Genomic DNA, 16,730 nt, shown 5'->3' with positions numbered 1-16,730 from the left:
TGAGAGCTGCCCTGACAATTGAGAAGCAAGTGGCGATAGCCCTGTGGAAGTTTGCAACGCCTGACTGCTACCGGTCAGTCGGGAATCAATTTGGAGTGGGCAAATCTACTGTGGGGACTGCTGTGATTCAAGTAGCCAATGCAATCACTGACGTTCTCCTATCAAGGGCAGTGACTCTGAGAAATGTGCAGGTCATAGTGGATGGCTTTGCTGCAATGGGTTTCCCTAACTGTGGTGGGGCAATAGACGGAAGGCATATCCCTATCTTGGCACTGGACCACCTTGCCAACCAATACGTAGACCACAAGGAGTACTTCTCAATGGTGCTGCAAGCACTGGTGGATCACAAGGGACGTTTCACCAACATCCACGTGGGATGGCCAGGAAAGGTGCATGACGCTCGCATCTTTAGGAACTCCGGGCTGCTTGAGCAGCTGCAAGAAGGGACTTACTTCCCAGACCAGAAAATTACTGTTGGGGAATGTTGAAATGCCAGTAGTTAACCTTGGAGACCCAGCATACCCCTTGCTCCCATGTCTCATGAAGCCATACACAGGCAGCCTGGACAGTAGTAAGGAGCAGTTCAACTATAGGCTGAGTAAGTGCAGAATGGTGGTAGAATGTGCCTTTGGACATTTAAAAGCTTGCTGGTGCTGTTTGCTGACTAGGTTAGACCTCAGCGCAACCAATATTCCCATTCTTATTCCTGCTTACTGTGTGCTCCATAATATCTGTGAGAGTAAGGGGGAAGACATTTATGGCGGGGTGGGAGGTTGAGGTAAATCGCCTGGCTGCCAATTTTGAACAGCCAGACACCAGGGTGATTAGAAGAGCACAGGTAGGCGCGCTGCACATCAGAGAGGTTTGAAAACCAGTTTCATGACTGGCCAGACTATGTGTGTGTTTCTCCTTGATGCAAACCCGCCCCCTTTGTTGATTTTAATTCCCTGTAAGCCAACCACCCTCCCCCCTTCAATCACAGCTGGCAAAGGAAATAAAGTCACTATTGTTTTGAAACCATGCATTCTTTTTATTAATTGAAAAAAAAAGGGAGATAACTGATAAGGTAGCCCAGGGGGGTAGGGTGGGGTGGGGGAGGAGGGAAGGACAAGGGCACATTGCTTATTGTAGCCACACTACAAATCAAAACTGTTTGAATGACAGCCTTCTGTTGCTTGGGCCATCCTCTGGAGTGGTATGGCTGGGTGCCCAGAGCCGCCTCTTCCTCTCCCGCCCCCGCATTCTTGGGTATTTGGGTGAGGAGGATATGGAACCGGGGGAGGAGGGCAGGTGGTTGTACAGTAGATGCAGCAGCAGCCTGTGCTTTTGGCTTTCCTGCAATTCCGCCAGACATCTGAGCATGTCCGTTTGCTCCCCCATTAGCCTCAGCATTGCGTCCCGCCTCTTCTCATCGTGCTCACTTAATGCTTTCCTGGCCTCTGCCACTGAATGCCTCCATTTATTAAGCTATGCCCAATCAGTTGTGGGAGGACTGCATGAGCTTGGAAAACATGTCATCACGAGTGCGTTTTTTTCGCCTTCTAATCTGCGATAACCTCAGGGACGGAGATGATAGGGGGAGCACAAAAACATTTGCACCTGCAGGGGGATAAAAAGGGAGAGTAAAATTTAAGATGATACATTTCTGAGAACAAAAGGGAGACTCTTTCACAGTGAATCAAGAAATTCACAGCAGACAGCACATGTGCTTTAGGTACAAGGTCGCATTTTGCCTTTTATATTGAGCGCCTGCCGGTATGGTGACACATCACATACGGCTGAGCAACAGAATTTGGGTTCCAGGCAGCCATGGTAAGCCAAAGGGTATGCGGGTTTGGCTTCTAACGCCTTCATAACATGTGGGAATGTTTTCAAACTGCAGCATCCTCCTTTCCCATAGCAAGCAATGCTGGTTGGGTTTGCCATTTAAAAGGAGGGGTTGCGGGTGGATGTGCAGCACACACCTTCCTCCCACCCCTCCACATGGCTATTTGGGATGATCCCTTCACTTCTTCCCCCCCATGTGGCTTTGGGATGACCCCTTTTAGCCAAGTGCAAACAGCCCAGCATGAACGGGGTCCTTTTACTGTTCCCTTACAAAAATTTCCCTATTTCAACCAGGTGACCATGAATGATATCACTCTCCTGAGGCTAACACAGAAAGATAAAGACTGAATGTTGCTTGAATGCGACCAAAACCCAGGACCATTCACTGCCATGCTTCGTGCTGCAATGATTCCAGACTACTTGCTACTGGCTTGGCGTGGTAAAGTGTCCTAACTTGGAGGACGAAATAAGGCAGCCCTCCCCAGAAACCTTCTGCAAAGGCTTTCAGAGTACCTCCAGGAGATCTTCATGGAGATGTCACTGGAGGATTCCCGCTCCATCCCCAGACACGTTAACAGACTTTTCCAGTAGCTGTACTTGCCGCAAATGCATCCCAATTCTTCAAGACAAATCAAACATTAAACACTATTGCTTTAAAACCCTGTACTGTAGTTAAATGTGCACTCACCAGAGCTGCCTTCTCCGCCTTCAGGGTCGGGGATCCCGCCTTGGGAGGGTATTGGCTCCAGGGTGATGAAAAGGTCCTGGCTGCCGGGCAGAACGGATTCATCGCTTGTCTGCTACGCATTCTCCTCCTCCTCCTCTTCCTCATCCACAAAATCCTCCTCCATGTTGCGTGAGACTCTCCCTTGCAGGTGTCCACGGACAGTGATGGGGTAGTGGTAGGGTCCCCCCCTAGAATGCCATGCAGCTGATCATAGAAGCAGCATGTATGGGGCTCTAACCCAGAGTGACCATTTGCCTCCTTTGTCTTTTAGTAGGTTTCTCTAAGCTCCTTGACTTTCACGTGCCACTGCTGTGTGTCCCTGTTGTAGCCTCTGTCCACCATGCCCTGTGCGATTCTGGCATATATATTAGCATTTCTTCTTTTTGATCGGAGTTCTGCCTGCACAGATTCTTGTCCCCATACAGCAATCAGATCCAGTGTTTCCCAGTTGCTCTATGCTGGAGCTCGTTTGCGATTCTGGGGGGACTGCATGGTCACATGCTGAGCTCGCCACACTGACCAAACAGGAAATAAAATTCAAAAGTTCCCGGGGCTTTTCCTGTGTATCTGGCTAGTGCATCAGAGTTGAAAGTGTTATCCAAATTGTTCACATCAGAACACTCTGGGGTAGTTCCCGGAGGCCAATAACGTTGATTTGCATCTGCACTACCCCAAATTCGACCCAGCAAAGTCGATTTTAGCACTACTCCCCTCACCGGGGAGGAGTACAGAATTCAATTTTAAGAGCCCTTTAGGTCGACGGAACAGGGTTGCTTGTGTAGACGCATTCATTATAAAATCGACCTAACGTGGCTAAATTCAACCCAACCCTGTAGTGTAGACCAGGGCATAGACAAAACATTTCTTCAGAGGTTGCATTTTTTTCCAAAGATACTGCTATCCCTTTTTTCTATCACACTCTGGGGGTTATGACAACAAATAGCTTTGCTGATATAAATCCTTATCCAAAGCCCAGTGAAGTCAGTGGAAAAATTGCTATTGACTTCAGTGGGCTATGAATCAGGGTTACAGAAAGAAGGTTTTGAGTTTAATGAAGTACTTAGTTTCTTCCATTATTTAAAACAAACAATTATACGTAGGCAGTGATATACTTAGGGATCATGAAGGATTTCAGTGTCTTTTATAGTGGCAAATAACATATGGGTTGCTGCTTGACTTTCTTTCTGTTTGGAATTACTGAAAGTAAAAATGAACATGCAAAGCTTTTGTCTGGTAAGGTCTCATATCCAATCTTTGACCTTGTTATTAAAAGAGGGCTAATGTAGCCCTTGGATGCCTAAACAGGGGAATCTCAAGTAGGAAGGTATATTAGCTCTGCATTTAGCACTGGTGTGACTGCTACTGGAATACTATCTCCAATTCTGGTATCCAGCATTTACAAAGGGTGTTGATAAATTGGACAAATTCAGAGAAGAGCCACAAGAATGATTAAAGGATTGGAAGACATGCCTTCTAGTGACAATCTCAAGAAGTTCAATCCATTTAATTTAACAAAGAGAAAGTTGAGGCATGACTTGATCAGTCTGAGACCCTGCTTGGGAACAGAAATTTGACAGAGGGCTCTTCAATCAAACAGAAAAAGGTATAATAGGATCCAATGGCTAGAAGTGGAAGACAAATTCAGACTGGAAATAAGGCATAGATTTTTTGTCAGTGAAGGTAATTAACCATTGGGACAACGTACCAAGGGCTACCCAAGGGATTCTTTATCACTGGCAATTTTAAAAATACAATTGGATGTTTTCCTAAAAGATATACTCTAATTCAAACAGGAATTAATTCAGGGATGTCCTGTATTGTACAAGAGATCAGACCAGACAATCAGAGGTCCTTCTGGCCTTTGAATCTATGAATCTTTCATGTTAAAAGAAAACTGGATAAAAGATGGAATTTCAGTGCAGTGACTGTAAACAAGAAATGTTTTTTAAAAATTTAAAAGATTATTTTCTGCCCTTGGTTTTGCAATGCACCAATGCCTTGTTAAATTTCTTGCTATAGACTTTGTAAAATTATCAGCTACAGCGCTACTTTTAACACAGCCTATGTGCGTACAGCATTTTGCATCAGTGTTGGTAGACTAATGTTATTTTATAATTAACTTGCAATCACTGATTTGGTAAATGTCAGTACTGCAGAGTAGTTTGTGGGGTTTTTTTACTTGATAAATGAAGTGTAATTACTTGCAAACATACCTACTGTGATATCTACATTTGTAGACCAGCAAAGCTTTGTAACTCATCTTTGCAACTAAAATGAAGGTGTTTCATTTTTTACAAGAGGAAGTTTAGATTAAAAAAATAGAATTCCACCATCAGTCGGCTCAGGACATGTCATTTTATAAAGTTGGTCCAAACCCCGCAATTCTTCTGATTGAGAACTAAAACTGAACCAGGTAACAGGAGGAAATTTGGGCAGAACAACAGACATAGTAAAGAATGGGATTATATGTTAATGTTTGCACAACAATTGAAAATGGTTAAATGATTTTTATTTGATAAGGTGTTTGGTTTTGGTGTGGTTTGGTTTTAATGCTACAAGTATAGTGGTAGCTGGATTTTGCTATTTGTTATTGCATCTCTCACTTAAAACTACAGGATAATGTATATGAAATAGGGATGAGTCAACTTATATTAACACAGGTCAATCTATACTACCTAATGCAATGGGCATGGGTAGAATGCCCCCACAACCCAGTTACTCCCAGCTGTGGGGTAGCCCTTTAAGGCTATAGGTAGCTGAGTGTAATAAAAATAATAATACCTCTCTCTTATGTAGAGCTTTTATCAGTAGTTCTCAAAGCTCTTTCCAAAGAAAGTGATCATCATAATCATCACCCCCATTTTATAGATGGGCAAACTGAGGCACAGAGAGGTGGAGTAACTTGCCCAAGGTCACCCTGTAGAGCAATGGTAGTACTGGGACTACAACCCAGATGACTTGACTGTTAGAAACTTCCAATTTATGCTGGAACTGTACCAGTTCCGACCAGCCTAAGATTTTGGTGAGGCAAAGGGAGTGCAAAGATTGGTTAATAGCTCCTTTATCCTCCCCACCCTGTACTACACCTTCCTGTACGCAGTCATGCACAACTCACCCAGGCCAGAGAATCTAGCCTTTTAAGTCTACCATGTGCTGCAGTTGCTCCCTTCTACTGGTTATAACTGTACTGGAAGGGTATGCATCAATCAGCAAACCAACTGAGACAGCAGATCTCAAGTAAAACTTCCTTTGACTGGAGGTATCAGGAAGCATTAAAAACTAAACAAGTTTGTGTCACAATTTCCATTAATGAACATTAGTTGCTTTTAAACTGTTACTTTAAAAGTATTCAACACAAAGCTCTTAATTATTGGTGGAAGATTCATATTCCTGGTGTAACTCTGCACGGTGATTAAGATCGTTTAGTGCCTTTACAAAGGCTTTGGGAAAATGAAGGTAAACTGATAGTTTCTCCTTAAAGTGACTATCATCTAAGACTACATATAAAGGTCATTTAGTGATAATTAAATGTACTCTGATTCTAACTCTTAGCCTCAGACAATGTGTATCCAATTCACAGATGAGTACACAATCCATGAATATTCACTTGGTTGACTGAAAGTGAGTATTTTTGGCTAATAGGCTCTTCTAACATAATCTCTTATTAAAATGAGAGATTGAAAACTCTTATTAAATAGCAGAGAATTAAAAATGTCAGCACAATTAAGAATCGTTTGCACAGGAACACCATTAGAAGATAGATACCTACAGTGAGCATTGGCTTATTTGCATTTCCACTTAGTCCAAAATTGACCCTAAAGATAGTCTGATTCTTTTGTATTTCCTGTCTTTCAAAACCTATCAAAATGTTCAAACTAAAGAGAAACCAGTTTACCACCACTCTGAATACTGGGGTCAGTTCCAATCACATTTGTTTTCCGATGGCCCAAATGGCTTCCTCTTATCACCAGCGTTCGTGGCATTCAATACAGAGTTATATTAAAAGATTATGTTTGAACTGGAATCCACACTTATCTGTACAATTTTAGGGTTAATATTGTTCTCAGTTCATGCATGTAACTTCCACTGGAATCCATGCGACTTTGCATTAAAAATTGAAGACAGAATATGGCCTTGCCATTCAGTTGCATTCTGCAGGGAAAGATACAACATATTGTTTTTCATCTCAGTGCCCCTTTTTGGTGGTTTTTTTTTTTTTTTTTTTTGCTCAAAATAAGAAATGCCAGTTTTGTTTTACAGTTCTAAATGTTAGTTCTATGTATTCCCCTTGATAGAAACTAGTCATCTAGCTTTCAGCTAGGCTCCACTTATTGAAACACATGATGCAGGGATTTCCTTCTCAAGGTACCATTTCATTTAATACTGTACATTCAAAACTTCATACATCCAGTAAATTAATATTTGACAATGATACACAGTTACACTATCCAACAAGCGTTCAAATTGTCAACGTTTTAGAATTGCAATTAAATTTCCATTATTTCTTTGCTTTTTGTATTTTTTTTTAAAAGATGGTGGTTTGTGCAGAGTTGGTGAGGTGTTGAGCACAGGCCATGCAAAGCCAGTGGGTTTTCATTAAGTCTACTAAATAGGTCTGTTGCCTTAGTGAGGACATGGTCTGACAATTTGTCCAAGTATATCCTTATGTTTTGCCCCCCCACAGTGCTCCCTATCCTCTGGATGGATAACGTGCTATTATGTCTGTCAGGGGAGACTGGGGCATCATTCAAAGAGGGCAGAATTAAGGTTTTGTAGTGGGGTGGTCTATACTTTAACTCTCTCTTTTCCAATGTAGGAGCACTCAATATTCCCAAAGGGTACAGGGTATCCTTTCACTTCTTAACTGTACTGGCAGGTTACTCATCAATCAGTGAAAGGTACCCTTTCACTTCTTTTCAGCAATTTCCTTATTCTATGAAAAATATATGTAAAGTCTACTTGAGACTGATGTATCTTAATTGAGATGATAGTTATTAATCATTGCAAACATCACTTTCTGTAGAAAATGCCAAGATATGGGATCCCACACAATTGTCCCATCGTATTAATCTCAGCCCATTTAACTGTAATTAGCATCAGTTTCCTTCATCACTATTGTTCTCAACTATACATGCAAGCTGCTACTTGTTAAAGATAAGGGATTCATTTTGCATTTATTTCTGAGAAAAGCCAGCTTTCTAGCAGCATCTCGTTCTGGAAAGTTCAGTGACAGCCACTTGCAGCGTGAAGCAGATTGCACACTTACTGGTGGTGAAGTCATAGAATCATAGAATATCAGCGCTGGAAGGGACCTCAGGAGGTCATCAGGTCCAACCCCCTGCTCAAAGCAGGACCAATCCCCAACTAAATCATCCCAGCCGGGGCTTTCTCAAGCCTGACCTTGAAAATATCTAAGGAAGGAGATTCCACCACCTCCCTAGGTAACGCATTCCAGTGTTTCACCACCCTCCTAGTGAAAAAGTTTTTCCGAATATCCCACCTAAACCTCCCCCACTGCAACTAGTCAGAAACAAATAGGAAAGTCTGCTGAGGTCAAACATTGTATTTCAGCAGTTTCACTTGGAATAGCTAATACATTTTAATCACGGCCAACATATCAACAGTGATCTCACTTTAGGACTTAGATCACTGGACATTTTTTAGCAGGCCTGGTTTCTCCTCAGGTGAAAGTGTGACTCAGTTGTGAATCAGGGATTTAAGTCATATAATGTTTTATCTATAAGGAAGAAGTATAAAGTAACATGGAACTTCTCTGTTCAGTTCAGTCTTTATGGCTTTTTAAAAACCATCTTTCCTTTTTACCTAGAGACAATATAAATAGATTTTTCCCAAGAAGATAGAAATGCATTGCTGGTTTTTCCTAACAATGAATTAATATAAATTCAGAGTTGTGGTTACTGCAGCAGTGACTGATGAGCTCATATTTTTAGTCAGATCAAGTGTTTTCTATTAACATACAAAGTGATTTGTTACTTTATTTAATCCTAGGCTTAACACTGAAGAGCTAAATGATAGGAAAGAGAGAAAAGAAAGATGACCTTGTGGCTGACATTGGACTGGGACTACATAGCTATTCAGGGAAGTATTTATACACATACTTAACTTGATACATGTGTTTAAATCCCATTGAAGTCTGATGAAGTGAGCTGTAGCTCACGAAAGCTTATGCTCAAATTTGTTAGTCTCTAAGGTGCCACAAGTACTCCTTTTCTTTTTGCAGATACAGACTAACACGGCTGCTACTCTGAAACCTGCCATTAAGTCACTGGGACTTAAGCACATGCTTAAGTGTTTTGCTGGACTTCATGCTCAAGTCCCATTGAAATAAATGGGAGTCTTTCCACTGACTTCAATTAGAATTGGGTCTGGCCCTAAATCTCCCTGTGATTCACCTTCCCTGTTTATAAAATGGGAATAACAGTACTTTCATACCTACATTACAGCAGACTAAATATTGACATTTGTGAGGAGCTCAAATACTGCAGTGAGAAGCACAATAAAGAAAGCCTATACATAAAATAATGCAGTTTAAAAGGATGTGTATTCATATATATATGAATAGTGGAAGTTAAAGTTAGGGGTTTCTTTAAGGTATTAGTGATGGATGAAGGGAAGTCAAACTGACTCCAGGTGAATTCCAAAACTTGGGGGAAATTAGGGATTTTAAACAAAACCTAGACAAATTATTTTTGATAGTTGAAATGGGCGGTAAACTCTCATGGAAGGGAATGCACTTATGCACGTAGAAAAGGAAAAGCATGGTGTGGAGTTGAGCACTGCAGCTTTGGTACATGTCTGAAGCGAGCAGAGGGTTCTCAAACCCAGTCCTCGCTTGCTGTTGCCTCTACATTACCTGCTTGTTTGCAGTGCATTTTTGTTTGCCTGCTTTTCCTCCCCTCATGGTGGTGGTTTTACTCTGCTTAGGTGGCTTTCTTGTGTGCTGGATGTGTGGGGGAATTGAGTTCCTGGGTTATAGGCCATCCCAGATCTGCAAATATTCACAAAGTTAGTTTTAGCTGGTTTTAGGCTTTATTTCTATCATTTTTACTGATTTAATTTAAAATGAGACTATATTCCATGTTTTTTTTTGTCTGAGAAATCTTACAGATCTAGTGTTACCATGACCTGTAAGTCTTGCTAGTTTTTTCTCTAAGATGCTCCTACTACCAGCATGTCAAGCTGCCTTCCAAGACACAAATCTGTTGAACAAGTCCCTCTAGGCTTAACTTGAAAAAGCTCTGGAATTCACCGCCATTCATCCATGAAGCTTCTGATACAAACGAGCCTGAAAACTGGCAACATTCATATACTTTTTTTCCCACTGATTAATTGGAAAGTAAAACCAGTGACTAACCCTGGACAAAAATAGTGCATCTTTAGCCAGAAGAGCAGATGAGAACCTCTCTGGGGGAAAAGGCAGAACTGAACATGCCAATTCATTTTCTAGGTATCTGGAATGTATTGCAATTCTTGGTCCACTTGGGAATCAATGGCGCTCCCTCTCTGAGCTCCATACCCACTGTATGGGGCTGGTCCCATTTTTCCACCCTGCAGCTTTGCCCCCTGGTGGGTTGGACCAGTCCCTCATGGCAGGGCTCAGAGAGGGAGCACCACCAACTCACCTCAGAAAGCCACTCAGCCTGTCTGTGTTGAGGGGGACACCCAAAAAAATCAGGATGCAAGGATGTGACCCCACATGCGCCCAGAGATGATGCGTGGAAGTGGGGAAAGTGAAGAAAAATGGTAGGGGGCACAAATATGCTTGCTTCCCCCAGCATTAAAATGCCTAGTTACAGCTCTGCACCCCGTCATTTGTTTCAAGTCTTCTGGCTTTTTGCATATACTCCAAGGTCTGCAGGATTTTGCAGTAGATCTCATGAGCTCTAAAGGTTTGTGGGATATGCTCCCTGCCTGGTTTGCAAAGGCCAGACCCCGCCTCCCAGATCAAATGAGAGGAAAGCATGTTAAAACTGATTGAATTCCCCAGCCTGGGTCTTTCTAGTGGAGAGTATTATTTGGCCCAGAAACCCTTATAGATGAGGCATGGTAAGAGGGCCAACTCACAAGTCAGGTGTCTAAGGTGAAATTGAGGTTCCATGCACTCAAGAAAGTAAAGGATAAGAGCTGAGAAGAATAAGGCTATTATAATCACAGTAATGTAATAAACTTTCTCCAGAAGAACATATGTTTACAGAGAGGATGGGAGATGGACTAGGGAATTTGTCTTCATATTATACAAAATCTGTTCTCTTAAATAACCTGCACAACACTCTGGAGTGTAATTAACCATTGTGATGTGTAGGGTACTGAGCACATTTAAAAAGCCTGCAATTTTGGCTTAGGCCCACATTTTTAAAAGTATTGAGACGTTGTTGCAATTAGCATTGCAATGCCTAATTCATTTAGGAGCCTACATCTCAATTTCAAAAGCATTTAATCACTTAGGAACCAAAATCTGAACAACAGCCCATTACAATCTAGATTATCCCAAAGTCTAAAGTATTGGATTCTGGGGGTTTGGGTTCAGCTGATTGGAGATGTAGGGGCAAGACATTACTAAAATCTAAATCTGAATACCAGCTGTCTCAAAGTTTGTGGGTATTCATATCCAGGATTTTAGTTCAGCCCTAGCTCTGTTGAAAATCATCAGTATTATAGATTTTCTATTTGTTGTTGAGGAATAGAAGGAGGTAGTGATTCACTATTATATAAAAAACATTTGTTCATTAGAATTTGAAAACACGTTTATTTGTTTTTTTAAATGCTGCACTGTATTCTGTGGATTGGTTGAGATATGCTCCTTTTGTTTTCAGCTGACCAGCAACTGCTTCCTCGTCTTAAAAAATAAAATAAAATTACTTGTCTCAAATAGCGGCAATGGAAATTGACATTATAAAAGGAAACCAACAACTTTCCAGAAGCTTTCATTTCCCTGTGCATAGCTGCTTAACGGGAAAAGTTGCACATCATTACCTCTGTGCAGAACAAGTTAAGATTTCCAATTATTTTTAATAGTTAGGGGTAGTAAAAGAAAGAAGGATGAACCTTCCTTGAAGGATTTGTGAATGTAAATTTGATCTAAGTTAACATTTAAAAAAAAAAAACGAGGGGGGAAAAGAATGTGCTTTCTTTGATTGAATTCCAAGGCTTTATGAAAGTTTACATCAATTGATTTTGGGTGTGTTCAGTTCTGGACACCTCACTAACAAAAAGATGGAGAGGGGATTCTGGGGGAGTTGCAAAATGAGTGAAGTGCTAGAGGAATTGATTTAGACTATTTCTTTTAAAAAGTCACTACATATGAGTGCCTTGGCTCAACAATAATTCAGAAGAGGTTGGTAGGACAGATATGATAACTGTCTTCTAATATCTGAAGGTTGAAAGTACCAAGGATGGAATACTATTATTCAAGATGCTAAAATGTGCTAGTTATAATAGTACAAATTTTAAGAAAAAGCAAAAGTTTATACTGATTTTATATTTTAAAAAAAATTGCTTATGAAATATATTAGGACCTGATCCCATTGCTGACTGTGCAGACACAAGCGTCTGCCCGCAGGATCAGGATCTTAGATTCTAGAATAGTCTCACTAGTGAAATGGAAGTTCTGCTACTTGTGACATTTCATAGAAGATTTGGCCCAGCACTAAAAAAATACACTGTGGGAAAGAATTCTGCACTAAGAGGGGATGGACTAATTGGGAGCCATCTTCATCTCTAGTATGATTGTCATGATTTCTCTCCCCTCCACCCCTTGTTAAATTAAACTCTTTCCACTTCATTGCCAATATTGGAGCAAGAAAGTCCATGATGGCTTATCCACCCAAGCCACTTTGTGCCTACTAACAATGCCTAAAGCTCCTGCCTACCCCTCTACCCCTACTCCACAGGGGAAATTGCCAGAGAGAAGCCAAAGTGGGTCCTGAAGGATTCACTGGCTCACTTCCTGCACAAGTATCATCCCTAAACTGAAATCTTCCCCTCTCCTTGCACAAGAGAGCTCTATGAGTTTTGCTGCATCTGTGGTCCTTGAGGGATATAGAAGAGAGGGTATGATTTTTTCCATCATGATCAAAATAGCCTCTTTGAATGTAACCAGTTAGGGAAATCAACTGTATTTACTTTTGTCCTGCAGCTTCTGACATACGGTTTACAGTCCCGTTCTCCGCCCCCACCCCTTCAAATACAAAACTGGTTTAAAATCTAGGTTCTTATGACCTTCATCTGCCTCCCAACTTCTTACACAAGGTGTCTGCAAACGTGCACCCAGGTAGCTTTGATAAGAAAGGTGCGGATATAAAATATTATGCACCACACCAGGAGTATAGTTTGGCTGCAGGATGACAAAATAAAGACTTCCAGCTAGATGATGCATGCTATTGCTGAATTTATCCGTTAGAGCCAAAGGACAACTGATGCAGGGGTTTTCACACTATGATTTACAGCTTTATTAGCAGTTCTAAAATAATGGCCTTTTGCAAGTTGTTATATTTATTTATAAACCCTGCAGACAAAGATCAGCTGATTGAAAAACGCATAAATTAAAAGCCTCAAGAACTGTTTTTCACAAGCCTTTTTCCTCTCTTAATAAATCTTATTTTAGCATAGGGTCTAATTGGATGAACCTCTTTTCTTGGGATTAAAATGGTAGCAGGTGCTTCCCCTTCAGGCTTGCTTGCTTTGGTAAAGCAGCAAGAGCTTCCTAATTATGAGAAAATGAGGACATCTGCACATAAGCAAACAAGATTTTTTTTTTTTTATGAAACACATTTGTGGTTTCTCCTCCATCAAATGTAAAAATCATTATATACTAAAAATAGAGAGATTAAAATGTAAATGCATATTTTATTCCATTAATATATACAAATCCAGACAGTTCTCAGTCCTTAAGCTTATCTAAATACTGTGGGGAAAAAAACAAAATTTATTAGCTATAATAGAAAAAGATCATTTTCACATTCAATACTATATATTACTAGTCCCTTACCTATATTATTTTTATAGACAGGTATTTGTTGCTGGCTCAAAATGTTGATATTAACTTTTTATAGGGTTTCAAAAATACTTTTTTAAAATTTTATGTTAAGAAGGGAAATTATGAACGTAAAAGCAGGAAATTCTTTAACTTGAAAGATATAAAGACCAGATTTACATTATTGGGTAGATTATATGTATCTAAAAATATAATCCTGAACAGATTCCTTTTAAAACTGGAGTTAGAAGATTTTTCTCCGCTTTTAAAGAGTAGCGTAGCTAAAAACTATTTCCAAACAGGTTTGCATATATGTAAATAAAGATTATAATATTAGAGGGCCAAATTTATGGATGACAAAAATAGTAATATAAAATACACATTAAGTATATAAGCTAGAGTAATTTACAATAACTGCATTCACTGGGTAAATAAATTGAATAGCAGCTATCAGGAGAATGCAAAATAAAATATGAAGACAGGTTCTTACACCATTTAAAGATTTGATCTTGCACTCCTTGAACTTACTTTAGCAACATTTACTTTGATTTTTGTGGGTATAGAATCAAATTTATTAAATGCCAATTTACATCTGGTACGTAATTTACATCACCATTTGCCTCCTCTTCTCCCCCGCCCACCCTTCCCTACCACCACCACTACTATTTATGGCACAATCCCAGCACAAAATTCACATGCATGCTAAACATTTCTGTTATACTTTCATTCCTGGTTTGACCTCTCTTTAATCCCTGGAATTCTACAGTTTGTCAGAACTTGGAATTCATAGATCCTCTGACACCAGACAGTAATGAGTAAATTCTGCTAACCTTACTGAAGCATGCCATCCCACTAAAGTCAATGGGCCACCTTAGTCCATACACACAGGACCATTTGGTGGGAAAAGAGCATGTCCCTGACACATTAACTCTCCTTTCCTTTTGCTTCTATTGAGCATAGATAATAAAACTCACAAAGGATTAAGTGGAACCTTGGGCCAGAATTGCATCAAGTCACTCTGGTCAGGAATTAGTACTATCTACTAGGTTTCAGAGGAACAGCCGTGTTAGTCTGTATTCGCAAAAAGAAAAGGAGTACTTGTGGCACCTTAGAGACTAACCAATTTATTTGAGCATGAGCTTTCGTGAGCTACAGCTCACTTCATCAGATGTTTACCGTGGAAACTGCAGCAGACTTTATATACACACAGAGAATATGAAACAATACCTCCTCCCACCCCACTGTCCTGCTGGTAATAGCTTATCTAAAATGATCAACAGGTGGGCCATTTCCAGCACAAATCCAGGTTTTCTCACCCTCCACCCCCCCACACAAATTCACTCTCCTGCTGGTGCTAGCCCATCCAAAGTGACAACTCTTTACATAATCAAGTCGGGCTATTTCCTGCATAGATCAAGGTTTTCTCACATCCCCCCCACCCCCATACACACACAAACTCACTCTCCTGCTGGTAATAGCTCATCTAAACTGACCACTCTCCAAGTTTAAATCCAAGTTAAACCAGAACATCTGGGGGGGGGGGTAGGAAAAAACAAGAGGAAACAGGCTACCTTGCATAATGACTTAGCCACTCCCAGTCTCTATTTAAGCCTAAATTAATAGTATCCAATTTGCAAATGAATTCCAATTCAGCAGTTTCTCGCTGGAGTCTGGATTTGAAGTTTTTTTGTTTTAGATGTCAAGAATTATAACATTCATAAACCAGTCGGAGAACACTTCAATCTCTCTGGTCACGCAATCACAGACATGAAGGTCGCTATCTTAAAACAAAAAAACTTCAAATCCAGACTCCAGCGAGAAACTGCTGAATTGGAATTCATTTGCAAATTGGATACTATTAATTTAGGCTTAAATAGAGACTGGGAGTGGTAAGTCATTATGCAAGGTAGCCTGTTTCCTCTTGTTTTTTCCTACCCCCCCCCCCAGATGTTCTGGTTTAACTTGGATTTAAACTTGGAGAGTGGTCAGTTTAGATGAGCTATTACCAGCAGGAGAGTGAGTTTGTGTGTGTATGGGGGTGGGGGGGATGTGAGAAAACCTTGATCTATGCAGGAAATAGCCCGACTTGATTATGTAAAGAGTTGTCACTTTGGATGGGCTAGCACCAGCAGGAGAGTGAATTTGTGTGGGGGGGTGGAGGGTGAGAAAACCTGGATTTGTGCTGGAAATGGCCCACCTGTTGATCATTTTAGATAAGCTATTACCAGCAGGACAGTGGGGTGGGAGGAGGTATTGTTTCATATTCTCTGTGTGTATATAAAGTCTGCTGCAGTTTCCACGGTAAACATCTGATGAAGTGAGCTGTAGCTCACGAAAGCTCATGCTCAAATAAATTGGTTAGTCTCTAAGGTGCCACAAGTACTCCTTTTCTTTTTACTATCTACTAGTGCAACATAGTAGCAGACACTAGGGACATGGAACAGAGGCAGGGATTCCATAAACAGTTTATTGGACAAAAGAATACTGAAGACAAGTGTAAGAAAGAAAAATGCACTGGATTTCTTGATCGTTCATCGATTTGCTATAGCTACTAGGACTAATCTCAAAACATTTACACATCCAGACATGCGACAGTATTACTGAAAGCCATACACTAGGCTTCACTAGGTATAAAGAGAGTTTCAGAATTGCAGATTTGCATTAGTGGGGAAAGAGTTTTGTCCGAGGATGACTGCATTTGTGCTGAGTAAGGATTTTGCTTACTGGTGAGTAAATCCACACTGCACTAGACCATTTTTAAAAGGGTATGAAAAAATGGTAGCTATCAATTGTAAGAAAAGAAAAAGACTTTATCCCTATTGCAAGTAACCAGTAAGTCAAATGGCTGTTGTCCTCTCTTCAAAATAGTAAGCCCCTAGCTAAGGGTATGTCTATTTTTCCATTAGGGTTGTGACTAAAGCACATGTAGACATACTAAAGGCTAGCTTTGATCTAGCTTGCTTGAACACCAGCTGTGAAGCCACAACTGCATGGACTGTACAAGCCTGGGTGTGTACTTCAGTCACTAGCCCATGCTGTCCTGGCTTCACTGCTATTGTTATTTAAGCTAGATAGATGAAAGCTAGTTCAGGTATGTCTGTGTGTTGCAGTCATACCTCTTATAGCTGGTAGACACATCCAAAGTGCTGGTTTGGTAGTCCATTTTCCATCCGTATTTACTGT

The sequence above is a fragment of the Caretta caretta genome, chromosome 4 (genome assembly GCF_965140235.1).
Source record: "Caretta caretta isolate rCarCar2 chromosome 4, rCarCar1.hap1, whole genome shotgun sequence".
Classification (NCBI taxonomy): Eukaryota; Metazoa; Chordata; order Testudines; family Cheloniidae; genus Caretta; species Caretta caretta.
Note: the sequence above shows the minus strand (reverse complement) of the source record.